The sequence below is a fragment of the Berghia stephanieae genome, unplaced genomic scaffold (genome assembly GCF_034508935.2).
Source record: "Berghia stephanieae isolate SIO BIC M18660-M18661 unplaced genomic scaffold, UCSD_Bste_1.3 scaffold1, whole genome shotgun sequence".
NCBI lineage: Eukaryota > Metazoa > Mollusca > Gastropoda > Nudibranchia > Aeolidiidae > Berghia > Berghia stephanieae.
The window spans coordinates 35,611-56,279 of record NW_027621956.1 but is presented as its reverse complement, the minus strand read 5'-3'; the positions used below and the strand labels follow the sequence as shown (position 1 = coordinate 56,279).

At 35.9% G+C, this 20,669-nt stretch overlaps 1 protein-coding gene and 1 long non-coding RNA gene across 2 annotated transcripts in view; both read left to right on the top strand.

The window, feature by feature from the left end:
• The window catches only part of LOC144960875 (uncharacterized), a gene marked incomplete at its 5' end in the record, with an annotated part of 24,607 nt that extends 4,585 nt beyond the window's left edge, over positions 1–20,022 (top strand). The window contains 4 exon segments of the long non-coding RNA XR_013642966.1: positions 13,252–13,424; positions 15,439–15,611; positions 16,570–16,696; positions 20,013–20,022. This is a non-coding gene — a long non-coding RNA (uncharacterized LOC144960875).
• Positions 1–20,669, top strand: part of LOC144960879 (uncharacterized) — a gene marked incomplete at its 3' end in the record, with an annotated part of 131,130 nt that overhangs the window by 75,087 nt on the left and 35,374 nt on the right. The gene's annotated exons all lie outside the window — the stretch shown is intronic.

The following is a 20,669-nucleotide window of genomic DNA, read 5'->3' as shown; positions in this document are numbered from 1 at the left end:
TCTTTTCAGAGCGATCTTTCATGTCCAAAATGAAATATTTGTCCCTTTTGTCAATAATCCGATAAGGGCCGTCGTATGGACGCTGGAGCGGATGTCTGTGCGAATCAATTCTCACATAAACGTAACCAGTAGATGCCAGGTTGGATGGCACATATGTGGACTGTTGGCCGTGAAACTTGGGGGGTGGTGGTTTCATGGAACGCATTGTGTTTTGTAGCCGCTGAATGAATTCTGACTTTGATGTAGATGTTTCAGGACCAGTCTACGACAAAAACTCTCCTGGAAGACGAAGGGTTGAACCGTAGACTAAATCAGCGGGGGAACAGCCAGAGTCCTCTCGCCAGGATGTACGAATCCCCAGCAACACAATGGGTATCTCCGAATACGAGTTAGTGCCTGTGGACGGGCTCTCAGTGCTGCCTTCAGTTGGCGATGGAATCGTTCAATCATCCCATTTGCTTGAGGGTGATATGCGGTTGTTCGGTTGACGTTGATGCCCAAACATCTGTTGCACTCTGTCCAAAGTGCCGATGTGAATTGTGCGCCACGGTCGGAAGTAATGTTTTCAGGAACACCAAATCGGGAAATCCAATGGTGTATCAAAGCTTGAGCACAGGTAGAAGCATGAGCATCTGGAAGAGGAATTGCCTCTGGCCACCCGTGAAGCGATCGATGACTGTAAACAAGTAAGTCATACCTTGGCTGATGGGTAGTGGTCCAACGAGATCAACATGGAGGCTACTAAATCGATTCGTTGGTAGTGGCCGGTCGACAAGTGGTGCTCGGGTGTGCCTATGCACTTTGGAAGATTGACAATGATGACACTCTTTACACCATTTACGTATGTCTCTTTTCATCCCACGCCAAACAAAACGTTGACTGATGGCGCGTTGTGCGCCGGCGTGGGAGAGACCGTGAATCTGGTCAAAAATTTGTCGAGTCCATGACGTTGGAAGAATGGGGCGTGTTGCGCCTGTTGAAGTGTCACACAAGACTGTGGATGAAGCAAATGGAATGTTCTCAAGTGTAAGACCTGTGGTAGATTTGCGATAAGATTCCATTTCCTGTGAGTGAACCTGGTCATATGCAAGTTTAGTGAAATCAGTAATGGAACAGATGCCTGAGTCTGTCGGCGTCATAATATTAAAACGCGAGAAGGCATCAGCTACCACGTTAAATTGACCTGTGATATGATGAATATCAGTGGTGAATTCGGCGATGTAAGACAAGTGTCTTGTTTGTCGAGGCGAGCGTTCAGTTTGACTAATGAGAGCGGAGACAAGTGGTTTGTGGTCTGTGAATAATGTAAATTCCCTACCTTCCAGGAAATGTCTGAAGTGTTTGACAGCGCTGTAAGCGGCGAGCAGTTCGCGGTCAAACGCACTGTATTTTTTTTTCTGTGGCTGAGAGCTTCCTAGAAAAGAAGGCAAGCGGGACCCAGTTATGACCTTGCTTTTGTTCAAGTTGTGCACCGACAGCTGAGTTGGAAGGGTCAACTGTAAGACTTGTTGGGGCATTTGGTAGTGGATGGTGAAGGAGAACAGCGTGTTTCAAAGGCTCCTTGGCCTTTTCAAACGCCGTATTGGAGTCATCAGACCACACGATGGATTGTCCTTTGCCACTTGCCTGAGAATGTAGTGGGGCAAGGAAGTCTGCCACGTGTGGGATAAATCTGTGGTAATAGTTTAGCAAGCCAAGGAATCGCTGAAGGCCAGCACGGTCAGTGGGAGGGGCACTGAAACATAGAGAGGCCACCCTGTCCGGTAGTGGAAGAATCCCTTCAGCAGTCACACGGTGGCCAAGAAAATCCAACTCGCTAACACCGAAAACGCATTTCGCCTTGTTGATCACAAGTCCGTTTATAGAGAGGAGTTGAAAAAGTTCCCGTAAGTGTTCAATATGTTCTTTATGTGAATGACTGGCAACCAAAATGTCGTCAACATAGACGAAAGCGAAAGGTATGTCTCTCAAAATGCCATCCATGAGTCTTTGAAATGCTTGGGCAGCGTTCTTCAAGCCAAATGGCATCCGCACGAATTCCCACAACCCAAATGGCGTAATGATTGCTGTTTTTGGAATTGACGACTCTGCCATGGGAATTTGATGATAGCCCCTAATCAGGTCGATCTTGGAAAATGTGTTGCATCCAGAAAGGCGGCTATTGAAGTCGTGAATATGAGGTAGAGGATACCGAGCATCTTTGGTCACAACATTGAGGTGTCTGTAGTCACCGCAAGGCCTCAGTTGGCCATCCGATTTGGAAACTACATGTAGAGGGGATGCCCATGCTGATTTAGAGCGACGGATGATTCCCATCTGCTCCATCTTGAAGAATTCAGCCTTTGCTGCAGTCAGTTTTTCTGGATTGAGACGGCGCGCTCGAGCGAGGACGGGCGGCCCATTGGTGATTATGTGATGCTCCAGCCGTGTTTGTTGCGAGATGAGTTAAACTGGGGAATGACAAGGTCTGGAAACTGTTGAAGGATGTCAGAGTATGCAGTACTTGGGTGCACTGAGAGGCCGGCAATGCTTATGGGTGAATTAGTATATTTAAGTGGAACAGAAATGTTGTCCATAGACAAGAGTCGTTTTCCTTTTAGATCAATTATCAGGGCGTTAGAAACAAAGAAATCCGCACCCAGGATGGGACGTGTCACATCTGCCAGGTAAAATTCGTGATTGAGGACTTGATTAGAGTTTATTTCTAAAGTGATGGTGCGTTCACCCCAGGTTTTGATTGATGTTCCGTTGCAGCAGAGAGTGTAATAGAAGGTGTTAATGTTCTGCAGTCTTGAGTTGAGGCGGGGTATACAGAAACATCAGCACCAGTATCGATCAAGAAAGATTGTCCCAAACTTCTATCATAAATGGAAAACGTGTTTGAATTTGGATTGCTGACCGATTCCACGTTCACGACCAGCCGAAGCGTTTCCCGAAGAAGGCAAGTTTTGTTTATTTCCTTTGAGTTTGAGTAAACTGGAAAATTTACAACCATCTTGGCAGCGACGGGCGTCTGGTCCAAATCGTTGATGATTATAGCAAATAGAGTTGGGCATGCTATGTTGAAGAGGCTGCCCACGTTGGCGGACTGTCTTAATTGCTGCAACAGTCTCCTCTGACTGTGGTCGTGTGGTTGTTACATCCTGCTGAGGGTAAGTCAGGAATGGTGAAGAGGAAATATGTTGCACACCGGACATGCGTGTCTCCCAGATCCTGTCAGCTGCCTCAGCCAATTCTTCTGTGTCTGGAAGATTGTGCCCGGCTAAAATGCCTCGAATGTCCGGGGGAAGCTTCATGAAAAATAATGCACGTTTCAGAGTGACAGGGTCATCATTCCGTGCATTTATCTTGCGCAGTAGAGCAGTTGGGCGTTTGTCACCAAGACCATTAAGATTAAGGAGTTCTGTGTCTTTCTGGGTCTGGGATTTGCCGAAGGTCTTGATCAAGGCTTTTTTTAAGCTGCCATATTTATCAAGATGTGGTGGGTTTACTAGCAGTGACTGAATTTCTTCTGCAGTATTTATGTCAAGAGAACTGATAACATAGTCGTACCTTGTCTGATCCTGAGTAATTTTCTTGGTGTTGAACTGTGCCTCCACTCTTGCAAACCAAACCTCCGGAGATTTAGTCCAGAATTCCGGGAGCTTGATGGAGACAGAGTTGATTTGTTGTTCACGGAAGTTGGTGGAAGCAGCAAGAGCCTGTAGTTGGCCTGTCAAATTCGCGACTTGTTGTGAGAGATCTGGTTGAGCCATTTTACTTATTCGCGTCGGGGTCACCAATGTAGAAATAGTCAGTAATGATACAATAAAGTAATAACAAAATCCGTGTATAGATTATTGCTAACGTTTAATAGTGGATAGAACTTGGATTGATTGTATGGATCAGAGGACGAGCCGTACAAGACTAAAAAACCGGAAGTAAACATTGAATACAATAGAAGTGCGTCGTAGTGCTTAAAATGTAAGACAAATGATCGTGCGAGGCACCGACAGAACTGGTCGCCACAGTGTCACCTGTCTTCCTTTTTGTTCGTGTCAGAACTTTGTAACGCTCCTGAACAACGAATCTCGTTAATTTTTCATGTATTTGTTATTTTTGGAGTTTTAAAGTTTTAAGATATAGTATTAGTTGTTTATACACACGTACACCTACATATAAACAAATATTACATGCATATATTTTTATTACTTCTATATTTTATTTGGGCGGTCAAATCTGATGGGAGAGGGGGGGAGGAGAAATGCGTTTCCATGTTTTCAAATAGTATTACAATGAACTTCTCACATGGACTGATTGGACAAGTTTTCAATATGTTAACTAGATAACACCATGCGATTGTTCCATTTGCTGACGAAGGTTTGTACCCAAAACGTCCATTGTGTCGGTACTGTTCCCACCCAAAGCCATTTGTTAGCTACTGTAATGGTCATTATTAAAATTTTTGAACGCACATTGTATTCTCGTGGTTTTTTTCCATGGATAAGTAATGCAATATAGGGAAAAATAAAATTGCTAAAACGCATTGTTATGATAAATTGCCAGAGTGGTTCTATAGCTGGTTTTAGCACGGTTTTTAGCCCCATTTCCCCTAATACAATGAATATGAAGAAAATATATGTACTTGCTCAGTTATTTCCCTTTTTGAAATCCAAGGCCGTAAACCGAACCGTTATGATTGATTGTCAGAGTGGTTCTATAGGAGATGGGTTTTCATTGAGCTTGGTGACCTGTGGGCAAATTATCACGCTTTCAACCAGATTCACGGATTTAGCCTAATTCCCCCTGCTGTAACCACAACTGTATGAAAAACGGAAATATTTTTGATATTTTCATTATAATTTAATTTCTAAAGATACTGGATATTATGTCACATATTTTCAGTACCTCTCATGTAAAATTATCTGAAATTTCCAAACGTAACACAAAAATAATGTATTATTTTAGAACAGAGAAAATTAAAAACACCTTATGTGTATATTTACTTACAATAATAATTTATTAACACCAATTTGTAAGAAAATTTTGATTCGCAACTTTATACTACTTTGTAATATTTTAATAAAAAACCTATAAGCTAACCCCCTATAATCTCTCACATGGCGACACAAAATGCTGCAAGGAGGTTATTCCTTCAATAGGTATTGTGAGAAATATTTGCCACAAGAGTGCTTTATGGCTAACCCTGAATAAGGGAATCAACACAAATAGTGCCATTTGATTAAAACCGATTAATATCGGCAATAAAATTGTTTTTAAAATGATAAATCGTTCCAAAATTAAATTAATTTATCTCCATTTATTTTGCTAATGTCTTTGTCTGTAGGTTACAGCTGCAGCTGGCGTAGTGAAAGGAATTGGTGAGGACCATCATATTATTATTATTATTATTATTATTATTATTATTATTATTATTATTATTATTATTATTATTATTATTATTATTATTATTATTATTATTATTATTTATTATTATTATTATTATTATTATTATTAAATTATTATTATTATATTATTATTATTATTATTATTATTATTATTATTATTATTATTATTATTATTATTATTATTATTATTATTATTATTATTATTATATTATTATTATTATTATTATTATTTTATTATTATTATTATTATTATTATTATTATTATTATTATTATTATTATTATTATATTATTATTATTATATATTATTACTATTATATTATTATTATTATTATTATTATTATTATTATTATTATTATATTATTATTAATTATCATTATTATTATTTAATGTGCGGCTCAGTGGTATTGTGTTTAGACACTCGCTTTCGGAAGGTCCTGTTCGAGCCTCGCTGTGCGCAGAGTTGAATCCTTGGAGAAGGCTCTTTACTCACATTGTCTCGTGGTGTTCAGGTTCATTATCTACTAAACGTCATCAATGCGCAGTACAAAGATGCCCTTGCCATTGGCATGACTTAGCACATAAGAAAAAACATGACGCCGGTTAGACGATAATACAAGCATATGTTAAACAATGAGTAAATAGTATGTTCAAATTAACCTTGCCCCACTCAGACCGGGACTTGAACTATATGCCTTACAGTCCTAGAGCGAAGGTCAATCCCCTAAATAACACAGGTACACCCTCACTAAGTTCCAGATTAATTCTTGATAGTGTTTACCTCAAACAGTCCCAGATTTCCTCCCCAATGGTGTTCACCTCATACAGTCCCCGATTTCCTCCCCATTGGTGTTCACCTCATACAGTCCCCGATTTCTTCCCCAATGCTGTTCACCTCTCACAGTCCCAGATTTCCTCCCCAATGGTGATCACCTCACACAGTCCCAGATTTCCTCCCCAATGGTGATCACCTCACACAGACCCAGATTTCCTCCCCAATGGTGATCACCTCACACAGTCCCAGATTCCCTCCCCAATGGTGTTCACCCGTATCCTTCGTTAAGTGAAGTCCCGCTCATGCATGGTGAACCGAGACAGTGACGTCACAGCCTCCGGCTCAGTGAGCGAAGATAGAGTGAGAGGCAACACAGCATTACACAGTACCTACACAACAATAATATTATCCTATACACAAACGATGCGGGAGATTTACATTTAATAATAAATAATTCGTGTTTGTTGTTTTATCCTTGCTCCATGTGTTCTGAAAGCTGGTTTAAATGTTCTTTGATTTTTATATCTTCGCTTTGTGTATTCAAGAAATTGTATTTTAATAGTTTTAATTCCATGACTCCGTTACAAATGCAAGTGTCTTGTTATTGAGATATTATTATCAATTTGTTCAACAATGCCGGATAAGTGTTGTGTGCCTGGATGTCGGAGTAATTATCGTGGTGAGACTGAGAATGTGTCTGTATTTAGATTTCCTGTAGATACTGACAGAAAACAGTTGTGGCTCAAAAAAATTCCCAGAGACGATTTCTTCCCCAGTAAACGTTCTGTTGTATGTGCTAAACATTTCATAGAAAAATTTATGATTAAAGTTGATTCTGTGACACGACCCGACGGTAGTATTTTGTCTGTTGAAAGACAATTACCAAAACTTACGAGTGATGCGTACCCCTCAATATTCCCTAATTGCCCGGCCTATTTGTCATCTGAACCTCCCCCCAAAAGGAGAAAACCAGACGACAGGCGTGCTGAAGAGGAAAGAAGGAATGAACAATCCTATATTGACTGGATCGAGATGGACACAATCAAAACATTCTCAGACTTTACCGAAAACCTGAAAAAATATTCTAAAGAAAACTGGATTAACAGGATCTGTAAGGACAGCACAGGACTGGAATACATCAGCTTTTACTACATTCACGACACCTCAATTGTCAATAGTGAGACCCCGCCTGTTCTAAAGTCTTCAATTAGAATTCACTCCAATCTTCAAGTTGAAGTCTTCACTGATAATGGAGGTAATAATTTCTTTGAATAAGTTATAGTTTAATATTCGTAAGGATATTTCCCATGAATACATGGAAGTTTAAGAGAGTTAAAGTGATTAGTAAAAATGGCTGTAGTAAAAAAGGGTGACAAAAACTAGCCCGTCTGAAACATCGAATTAGGGCCCATGAAGTCAGTTTATCAAATCATTGTCATAAGTTGACTTTAATTTCAACACAACCTTTTTGAATATGACGTTTGTGATAGTACTTTTGCCAAACCTAAGTTTGATCTCGCATTCCATTTACAAGTGGCATGGAGTAACAACAACAATGGTTGCCATTCGTTATGATATATCTTTATCGTTCCTCGGTAATTATAAAGGCTTTCTCTATTTTAGTATTTAATTGGACAATGGGGGAGAGTATGAGAAATGATAGTTAAGATATTATAATATAATGTGTTACAAAGCTCATTTCTGTATTTGTCACTATTTTTCTGCAAGTTAAAAAGAAAATCGGTTCTAGTTGTTTGTTTTTCCCCCTTTTTGACTTTCAGTTCGAATACCTGATAAAAAACTAAAATGGATTTTTGGACGTTTGCCTTGCATTCTTGAACGATGGTCACAGTTTGAAAATTTAATGTCACACTTTTCGTCTTCAAGTTCAGTCGATAACAACATGAAGAAAATTGAAATCCATATCGATGCCTTATATGAAACGTGTTCCAGTCTTGATGAAATTGACGAAGAAGAAATATGTCTAAAGAAAAAGCTCCTGTTTTTGATGGACCAGCTAAAGTTATGCTTTTCTCATCAGAAGAGATATTCATGTGATACTTTACTCTTTGCATTTCAAATGTATGCATCATCATCCTCTACATATTCTCTTATCAGAAATAATCTATTAACACTGCCCAGTATTTCATACTTGAGAAAACTTTCCTCTGTTTTTAACGTAGGAAGTGGAATCAACTGTGAGCCAAACCATGTTAATTACCTACAACAAAAATGTCAAAATCTGAGAGAAGAAGAACGGACTGTCATTTTAATGATTGATGAAATTCATGTTGCTCACAATATATCATACACTGGTGGAAAGATGGAGGGCATGGCATTAAACCAATCATCAACTGGGGCCTCAACTGTCCAAGTTTTTATGTTGGCATCTTATTTTTCGAAAAATAAAGATGTCGCTGCTATTGTTCCAGTGAAGAATATCAACGCTGACACACTCCAAACGTATACATGTCGTGTATTGTCAATGCTCCACAAGGTCGGCTTTACTGTCATTTGCCTTATATCCGACAACAACAGAATAAATAGAAACTGCTTTACTTCAATGTGTGGAAAAACATTGAAGCCATGGATTCCACATCCAGATGATCCATCCCAGAAATTATTTTTTCTTTTCGATTCAGTCCATTTATTGAAATGCATTAGAAACAACTGGCTTTCTCAGTTAGATGCAGAGAAAACATTTATTTTGCCTTCTTTTACACAGCACGACAAGACGATGCGAGCTGCATTTTATCATTTACGTAAACTCTACAACACAGAAAAATCATCACCAGTAAAGTTAGCCCCTGCACTCAATAACAAATCTATGTACCCCACAAATACAGAGAGGCAAAATGTCAATCTCATGATGAAAGTTTTTGATGTCAGGAATGCTGTGGCCCTCAGTCATTACGAGGAAGAGTGGAATGTGGACACAAAAGGAACAATCGAATTCATCAATATTATTTCCAAACTGTGGACCATTCTTAATGTAAAACACCCCATGAAATATGTTCGACTTCGAAATGATGATTGTCAACCCATTAGACAGATGGATGACAAGAATGTCAATTTTCTCTCTGATGTTGTTAACTGGCTTGAGGCTTGGGATGAATCTTCGCTATCCAGACCAAGAGCAGGATGCCTTTCTAATGAGACCATGTTTGCTTTGACACATACCATCAAGTCTATTATTGAGCTTTGTCAACATTTGATCACTAATACAAATTTTCGATACATTCTCCTTGGAAAGTTTCAAACAGACAATCTCGAATTTCGTTTTAGTCAGTATCGCCAGCTTAGTGTATCAGTAAGACAAGTATTAGAAGGTGAGAAAAAGTTAAAACTGATGAGTGTATTGACCCTTGTATCTGCATCAAAAGGAACGATCGCTTTGAAAGATTTGACAGACACCATGCACACTGATTCTTCTTTAGACATCCAATCAAGTAACAACGAATTTGATTCTTTTTTAAATTGCCTTCAAGAATGTGAGAGCATTGACATTACACCTCAACAGTCCCAAGTTCTTGTTTTTATTGCTGGTTACGCAGCATCAAAATTATGTAAAACGACATCCTGTGAAATGTGCAGGTCTGAAATTATTGTTCAAGAGAAAAGGTTGAATCTGGAGCTCGACGACATTTACTGTTATCTTCTTGACAGAGGAGGACTAGTCTGGCCATCGCAAACCGTTTTGGACATTGTCACAATTATTTTCATGATATTTCAAGTGATCATTGGGAATAAAGAAACCGAGGATAGATTTTTCAGATGTAAGAACCAAAGACGTGTCATGACGGAGCTGACACTGAGTCACCTGAATAGGAAAGGATTTCACTGGTTTAATTGTGAGTCGTGTGAAACAAGTCTGGAGGAAACCCTGAAGAAAGCATTGAAACCCACAATCAATATTTTACTCAACAATTACTCTAAGAAATTGTCAGATAGAGAAGGAAATGACAGTACAAGAAAGTTAAAAACATTCACCAAAAGGATATAGACGTCTAATACCTACCAGGAATTTTTTTTTTGGAAGACCTTATTGAGCTTAGGCTAAAGATGTGCCAGACAGTTTTTCCTTTTATGATGTTCACCAGAATGGACCCAAGTACTATTAATTATGACATATTATTACAACCAAGATCTTTTTAATGGGCCTTAGGAAATGCACACAATAAGAAGAGTCGCAAGTTTATTTATCTAGTTGGCTGGTACAGCAAATTTACCATTTAATTTTGTCCTATAAGTTTCGCACTTCTTTTTTTTTTAATTTGCATTTACACCGTTTTGATGTTGGTGTGGAGATTGTTTTGTTCTTATTGTTTTTGTTGTTGATTCAGTATTTTGTGCATAGCCTATGGCGGTTCAAAGCCCGCAGCTGAATTATTATTCAGTAACTCAGATGAGAAGGATCAGCTGTTCATTAGCTAAATAATAGATTCACGTATATGGTTGAAGATTTAGTAAACAAATAAACAACAACAAACAAACAAAACACAACAGACTAAAAATTTAAACACACGCACGAACACACTCAATGAACTAATATGCATACCTACATAAATTACTACTGACACACTACCACTTCACCTCTTTCTCTCTCTCTCGCTTGCTTCTCCGCTCGCTTCGTTCTGGGCCGGCGCCCGTGACGTCACATAATCTATGAGCGGGACTGTACATAACGAAGGACACGGTTCACCTCACACAGTCCCAGATTCCCTCCCCAATGGTGACTGGTGATCACCTCACACAGTCCCAGATGGTGATCACCTCACACAGTCCCAGATGGTGTTCACCTCACACAGTCCCAGATTCCCTCCCCAATGGTGATCACCTCACACAGTCCCAGATGGTGATCACCTCACACAGTCCCAGATGGTGTTCACCTCACACAGTCCCAGATTCCCTCCCCAATGGTGATCACCTCACACCGTCCCGTATTCCCTCCCCAATGGTGATCACCTCACACAGTCCCAGATGGTGATCACCCTATTGCTCATTGCTGAAGACATTAACATGTCATGCGGACGCATATATTGTATGAAAAAACGCATTTCAGGGAACAAACATAGTTTTAAAAAAACACATGTATCAATCGCATAAGAAACATTGCCTTTGAATTTTTTTAGAGGCACAGATGAATGACAGTTACTGGAAATTTAGAAGTAAATTCTTTTAAAAGTCAGGGAAGTTGATGTGCCACTATCAGTGATACATTTCTATTATGAAAGAATTAGTTGAGAAGAGTGGACACATTTAACAACCTTTCAGAATGACAGGCAGAAAAACAATCTTAAAATAAAATGATCTTTATTTTGTACTTTTTTAATGCAATGTGATATGTCCAATTTATTTTGTAATATTTTTTTTAATATGAGTAATATTGAGTCAATAAACACTGTAATTGATATGATGCGATGTAATAATGAAAAACTGTCAGTGCACAAATTTAAATTCTTTAGATTATGAAATGAGAAAAGAAGCGAATGAAAAATTAATATATTTAGAATTTAATAATCAGTCATATCATTTTTTATGCAAAAATCTGACAATGGTTCCCTTTAACTTTGACTATGTAGATCTGATTGAATGCTAGTGAAGGAACATAATAATTTATGCTAACGGTTAAGACTCGTGTTAGGTAAAGAACGTTATCCTAAGAGTCAGAACTTCTTTGGAATGTTTTCTGATGTAATTATTATAATATACCTGTCATAAACTTGAATGATACTTGTCACAGTCTAATATCTTATAGATATTACTAAAAAACTCACGCACAAATAAAGGTCAATGAGCCTTCTGGTGAAATTATTCAACTTTTTTTTCTTTAGAATTGATGATGAAATAAACAAGTAAAAATAATTAAGGAGACAGAAAGCAAGGCCATATTTCGTTGACATGACTTCACTAGGGTCCTTGGACATGTGATGAAAACGAGGAAGCAGAGAGGCCCACTACAGGCCTCTAGGCAATCGTGATATCACTCTGCAATGTCCATAATTTTATTTTATGTTCCAGTTCCTCCTGAGTCAAATACAGTCCCAAATGTTTAAATCAGTTATGGTTAAGCTTTTGGTAATCATTTTTCTAAATGTTGATCAATTGGGCCTCACATTATGTACTCTTCTGAAAACCATGTTGATAGTCAATTAATATGCGAGCGCGACAATAATAATAATGATAATAATAATAATAATAATAATAATAATAATAATAATAATAATAATAATAATAATAATAATAATAATAATAATAATAATAATAATAATAATGATGATGATGATGGAAATAATAATAATATAATAATAATAATAATAATAATAATAATAATAATAATAATAATAATAATAATAATAATAATAATAATAATAATAATAATAATAATAATAATAATAATAATAATAATAATAATAATAATAATAATAATAATAATAATAATAATAATAATAATAATAATAATATAATAATAATAATAATAATAGTAATAATAATGATAATAATAATAGCATAATAATAGCAATAATAATAATAATAATAATAATAATAATAATAATAATAATAATAATAATAATAATAATAATAATAATAAATAATAATAATAATAATAATAATAATAATAATAATAATAATAATAATGATAATAATAATAATAAGACCAACCCCTCCCCCATAATATACGACCCTTCCTCTCTTTTTCCCCCACTTCCCCCATCCTCCCCTCCAAATTTTCCTCCTTTCGTCACTAATCCGAAACGATCCCAAACCTAAAAACCCACATCAACCCCTTCCGTTCTCTATAAGCTCCCTTTTCCTGTTGACCCCTCCCACTCCCCCCCCCCCCCCCCCCCCCCACCCAATTCATTCCAAGACATTAACCCTCACCCCCACGACTATCATAAAAAACAACAAAACAAACAAGTAACCCATATATATATATATATATATATATATATATATATATATATATATATATATATATATATATATATATATATATATATATATATATATATATATATATATATATGTGTGTGTGTGTGTGTGTGTATGTGTAGTAACCAACTCTTCATTTCTCACTTTTTCAATAGATGCTGATACCGCGTGCCGTAACCTACATGGATCCCAATCTTATCTGAACAGATTAGACTATACGACGTATGGCCATAAACTGTGTAATAGCTTGATTGTATCAAGAAGTCTGGTAATCCATATTACAGCACAGCTGCTAGCATTGCCCCTGACGGTATGCTGTGTGGGAAGGTACGATTCTATATCTCTGTAGTAACTGTAATTCTTAACCCCCCCCTTCTCTCTCTATCTCTCTCTTCTCTCTCTCTCTCTCTCTCTCTCTCTCTCTCTCTCTCTCCTCTCTCTCTCTCTCTCTCTCTTCCTTTCTTTCCGTTATTTCTTCCCTCTCTTCCTTCTTTCTTCCTTTCTCTCACTTTCTTCTTCTAAAGATAGAGATTGTGTCCTCTATCTCTTACTTTCCCCCCCTCTCTCTCTCTCTCTCTCTCTCTCTCTCTCTCTCTCTCTCTCTCACACACACACACACACACACTTCCTTCCTTCTTTCCACTCTGTATGTAAGAAATAACTTTTTGCAACAGAGTTACCTACATAAACGATACATACTGAAATAGATGTTGGGTCCTCTTATCTCATAACACACACACACACACACACACACACACAGACACACACACACAGACACACGTACACACATGGGTGAGAAGTATTCATATGATGACCGAGAGGAGTTGTCAACTCAAGATATCCTAACCAGGTTTGAGAATAAACAAGTCATGGTCGCCTTAAGCTAGTTTTCCATTGAAACTTAAGCTCGTCCTACTGTAACGTGACAAGCATATTACTTGTAATTACAACGCGATAGGTCAATTCCTTTTTGTAAAATACAATAATTCCACATACCCGTTCGTTGTCCCTAGGTAATGATTAGAAGTTATTCTCATCTGACGTCATTTTACTAATTAGGGTCCATCTCCAGTCGCATATAACCATTTTTCGGTTTAAAAAATATCAGGTTGATTTTGTGATACCATTTCTTTGTACGTCCTCCTCTGTTTTGTTCCACACAGAACGGATTTTTTTGTATACAATAGTTAAAACGTTAGCACTGGTGTTCAGTGGGTTTGTTTGTTTGTATGTTTTCATTTCTTCTGAAATTGGTTAAGGCGAATTACGATTAAACGGATCACTAGAGTTAAAAACTTCAGTGATAATAGGGCTTGACAATGAGAAGTATTTGTGAAATTTTATGTGTAATCCTTGAGTGTTAGAAATACTTCCTGTTTGACTGTCGTCTCTATTAAGTCGCTATGATCTAACCTGATGTTGTACAGGTCATCTTTGCAAGTTCTTTCTAAATTCAATTATGTCAATATTTCTCAAATCTCGTGATGTTATAGGGCAGCGTGGCTCAGAAGTACGATATTTGCTTCGTACCCGAAAGATACCGTGTTCGACTACTCGATGATATGTGTGGCCTTGAGCAATTAGCCTCGGCTTAGTTCAATTTGCGGCACTGCATTGTGGCGGACGCCTGAATTATTCCAGTCTTCCCTTGGAATAGACCACAAAGACGAATCAAACTAACAATACAAACTAATAACCACAATGACAATACGAAGATAATCGAAGACTCTCTCATTGTGAACTTTGACCCAGCAACAGACAATTACAAACGATAGACCCACCCCCCCCCCTCCCCAAAAAGAAAAAAAAACAACGTCAAACATATAAAATTTCCCTGATTTTATTATGCAATGCATGTCGAGACTGTCATAAATCCCTGACACTTCTCATAACGAAATAGATCCCTCTATTATGGCCTCTCAAAATCATTGAATAGAAGAAACCCTACAATTATTAACCAATAAACAATAAAGGACATAATATAGCTCAACACACAATACACAACCTGATGCAATATCCGACCAAAATGCCTAAAACCCATTGGCTCCTGTTACCCACATGACCTCGGCTACACAAAATACTGAACAGAAACGCCATCAACGTCCATTCCTGATTCATGAATAACATCGAGTACCGAATTAAACTTACTTAACAGACGCATCCTAAATATCCAAAGCCAACAAAGCACCACACAAAAAAAGCAATGCAACAACAGAAATAAAGACCTGTGCCCCCTACCGTGCAACAACCCATAATATTATTTAATTACATTGAATTTAGAATACATCAATTAGAATCGGGAGTTTAAACGTAGTACATATATTTTTCCTCTTCAATTTCAGGCAAACAATGCGCTGGAGGCAAGTGTTTAGCCAGTCCAAACGGGAATAAATTAATTTCAGATACTTGTCCAGTTGGTAATCAACCGGCGCTGATGAGACAATGTGAGTTTTTCATCCAGAGTACGGGTGTCAATTGGAGACCATGAGACGGAGGTGTTGTAAGACGTGTGAAAGTAAGGACACAGTATAATTAACATATGAATATTGTAGATGACAAAATCATTTCTCCATACTCATTTACCATATAAACAGTCTATTTTATTGGGAAGGAGTTTACCCAATTTCTAAATCATTTACTTGAAGTAAGTAATGCTTGTTAACTCTTTCAACACCATTGGCCGCACTGTGCGGCCAGAGCAGAATCTGTTTTACTGGCCACTCCATGTATTTTTGTCTAAATCAGATGATGTTTAGGTGCAAAAGGAATCTGCTGTCAATAGTTGTGACTGGCAATTGGCTTGCAGTTTTTAACCTATCGCGCAAATTAGTGAGAAAAACATGGCGCTCTTCTGTATTTGTTGTTAAATGTATAGCTGACCAATTTATTTTCGAAGCCAGACGGCGCGGCGCCATTGACATCGTTATGTTGCACATAAATTAATAGATAACATGTATACTATCGTGACAATTTTGGTCTTCTCTTATTGAAATACATGCATCAAAATGTCAAATGGCGAAATCTTGTTGGTCGTCTGTGAAAAGATGCATTGTTTATTGTGTGAAAATGTAAGAACACTTCTCGATTGCTTTACACGAAATGTATGTTGTAGGTAAAAATAACATGGGGTTATTGACCAGTTTACGTTGGTGTTCATGATAAAAGTGATCTTATGCACTCTCGATGCATTAGACTAATCTAAGCTAGTAGCACAAGAATAATGCAGTGAGGAATTATTAAAAACACCAAAGCAAAGACTGTCAAATAGCAAATGGTTATGAAAACATGCATAGAAGTAGTAATTTATGAATTAATGATATGGTAGTAGACATGTTATCTTTCGATCCAAATACGTAACCACAAAATGAGTTGCACAACAAGGCAATATATTAGCTCCAATGCTTTTTTTAACAAAGGAGAGTCACAATGTTTCCCAATAACTAATCTAATATTGCTTTTTCATTGATCACAAGGTAAATGCTATGATAGAAAACCAGATTGTTTAAGGAGGATTAAACATTTTACAGATACACTTTCCAAGCGACTGTCGTAACTTTACAATAGTAAAAGATGAATGCCGTAAAACATGTAAAGTTTGTGGTGAGTTGATTTTGATAATATAAAAAAATAAATAAATAACAGACACAACAAACTACTGTAAAGTTCTGATATTACAAATTCTGATAATGATACATCTAAGCTATCAAATACATGTACGAATAATATATCCACCACTACTAGTGATTCTATTATTTTTTTTCAACTGCTTATTTCTTCTTCTTCTTCTTCTTCTTCTTCTTCTTCTTCTTCTTCTCTTCTTCTTCTTCTTCTTCTTCTTCTTCTTCTTCTTCTTCTTCTTTCTTCTTCTTCTCTCTTCTTCTTCTTCTCTTCTTCTTCTTCTTCTTCTTCTTCTTCTTTTCTTCTTCTTCTTCTTCTTCTTCTTCTTCTTCTTCTTCTTCTTCTTCTTCTTCTTCTCTCTTCTTCTTCTTCTTCTTCTTCTTCTTCTTCTCTCTTCTTCTTCTCTTCTTCTTCTTCTCTTCTTCTTCTTCTTCTTCTTCTTCTTCTTCTTCTTCTTCTTCTTCTTCTTCTTCTTCTTCTTCTTCTTCTTCTTCTTCTTCTCTTCTTTCTTCTTCTTCTTTTCTTCTTCTTCTGTACTTCTACTACTTCATTCTTTTATTCATTTTTTTTTCTTATTATATAATATTACTATCTTATTACTATTTTTTTATTATTATTATTATTATTATTATATTATTATTATTATTATTATTATTATTATTATTATTATTATTATTATTATTATTATTATTATTATTATTATTTATTATTATTATTATTATTATTATTATTATTATTATTATTATTATTATTATATTATATTATTGTTTATATTATTATTATTATATTATATATATATTATTATTATATATTATATATTATACTACTTATCTATTACTATATCTACTATACTATTATACTATACTATACTATATACTACTACTATTATATACTATATACTATATTTATTATTATACTACTATACTACTATACTATGCTAACTATACTACTACTCTACTACTACTACTACTACTACTATACTACTCTACTACTACTACTACTACTACTACTACTATCTACTACTACTACTACTACTACTACTACTACTATACTACTACTACTACTAACTACTACTAACTACTACTACTACTACTACTACTACTACTTACTACTAACTACTACTATACTATCTACTTTACTACTTACTACTACTACTACTACTAACTACTACTACTACTACTACTACTACTACTATACTACTACTACTACTACATACTACACTAACTACTACTACTACTACTACTACTACTACTACTACTACTACTACTACACTACTACTACTACTACTACTACTACTATACTACTACTACTACTACTACTACTACTACTACTACTACTACTACTACTACTACTACTATTTACTCTACTACTACTACTATCTATACTACTACTATACTACTACGACACTTACTACTACTGACGACGTACTACTACTACTACTATACTACTACTACTAACTACTACTATACTACTACTAACTACTACTACTACTACTACTACTACTACTACTACTACTACTACGACTACTACTACTAACCACTACGACTACTACTACTACTACTACTACACACTACTACACTATACTACTACTACTAATACTACTACCTACTAACTACCACTACTACTACTACTACTACTCTACTACTACTACTACTACTACTACTACTACTACTACTACTACTACTACGACTACCAATACTATAACTATGAACCAATGCGAATAAGTGCGATTGAGACAACTTACGATACCACACGAAATCAACTCAACAACTTACTTTCACTTTCACTACCTTATGAGAGCGAATGCTCGAACCAATAATAGTGTAGAAGTTGATCACAATTATACTTGAATTATTATTTGAATAGCCCCCTTTATCACAAAGTTGAGCATTATCATTTCATGCGCTATGTTTATATATATATATATATATATATATATATATATATATATATTATATATATATATATATATATATGAGTTGTACTGCGAAGAAGATATGCATTCCTCTATTTCTTCTAACTTGTCTAGCTATGTATGTAGGAAATCTAATATTTGTAATGTGAAAAGGATCTTGCATACGTATCAAGTGGCTTTATGTGGGATTATTGAATGTTTCATGGAAATATAAATTAAGACATGAAATAGTTCTTTCCTAGATTGGTTGAATAAAAAACAATTTTCAAGACACTCAAAATAATAGCAAATAGACTACATAGAGTTATGATTTACAAGGAATAATATTCCCTTACAAATTTCATTAGATTTCATTTTTTGAATTCATGAAATATTAAGGGGATGGGGGTGGGGGGGGGGATGGAGCGACACTAAAAGGTCATTTTTTTTATTTGATGAAATATCCTAAACTTCTATGCACAGTCATAATGTATATGTTTGGGAAGTATGATTGCATATCATTTTTTTTCGAAAAAAGTTGCCCGTTTCTATGGAAACGACACCATATTGGAAAATAAACAACAAAAAATTTTAAACAGTCAAAGGCATTTTTTGCTTATTAACCGATTGCCATAATAGTTTTGCCAGAGGTAGAAATAAGGAAAATAAAGAGGTTCTTGAAGCCCGATCTTTACTTTTTTGATTAGAAACTTTAAAACTTAAGTTCAACGATATTACTCGATTATTCCCCTTGAAAAAAGTTACATAATTTCAAATTACTAATAAATCTTTTTTTTAAATCCGGCTCCTAGACGACCTGCGTATTTGTATGACACTCATTTGTAGAAAGTTTGAAAAAAGATTGGTTAAAAACTGAGGGAGAACATAGGTTTTTAGTGACGAAAATTGCAGTTTTGAGAACAACGCATTTAAAAGTCAAAGTATACGAGTTTAGGGGAAAACTCTCCTCTAACTCTCTGATTGGATTGTGACCACATGACATAATTAAGAACAAAGTGATTGGTTGTTGAAGATAGAGGAGAGTTTGTACTTTTCATTGATTTGTTTTTTTTCCTTTACTTAGTTATAAAGACAATTTGATATTCTTTCATGAAATCAATCCACTGAAACTAAAAATGGGCAGGATTTAACCATACTATGGGTCACAAAATACGTTATTTTGAATCGAAAATAACTGACGATGAAGTTCTCATGCATTTTTTATGCAGACAAATGGTCACATGACAACATCCAACCAAAATATAATTTTAGCAAAATGGGTCAAAATTCATCATTTTTAATGTCAACCCCCCCCCCCCCCTTAAGGAAATAATTTAGAGATGTTAAATTTATTGTATCTTCAACCAATGAGAAAATTATTATTATTCCATCTTATTATCGCAGTACCCACAGGCACCTGCAAAGATGTGATGGACTCTAAAGTTTGTATGAAAAAACGGAAAAAAGATCCACAGTTTTGTTCCAACAATATAAAGTCGTGCAGTAGAACATGTGGATTTTGCCATGAACACGAAATAAAAGGTTAGAGCTGATATTTTCGTGTTTTGTACGGCCCTGACAATTTGGCCTCAAAAGGGTGGTGGTTAGTAGGGAAGATAAAAACTAAGAATCTGTCACCAACATTGAATATACGTGATTTGCATTGCAGGACATTTTTTTTCTTTGCAAGTTCTAAAATATAAAACAATTTTGTCTTAAAGTCAATGACATATTCCGAAGTAGTAGTCTTGATTGGAAATCAGCTTGTGTTCTAGAATTTCCAAAGGATCTCTGACAGTATGTCAAAAGATTAACTCAGAGGGGGAAATCCCAAAGATTCCCGGATCATGTTCCTTGTCGCAAAGTGAAGAAGGTGTAAAGTATCATCTCAATACTTCTTATTTTCAGTACAAGACGTTCTAATAAGACATTTTAAAATTATATGATAACCATCTATTCATCCCTAAGTTTCAAGATGATAGCCTGATGAAAAGTATGTTTTTTCATTAAATCTTTTGAGGTGTTTTGTAATATTTTGCTCTAAAAACTTGTCCCTCGACC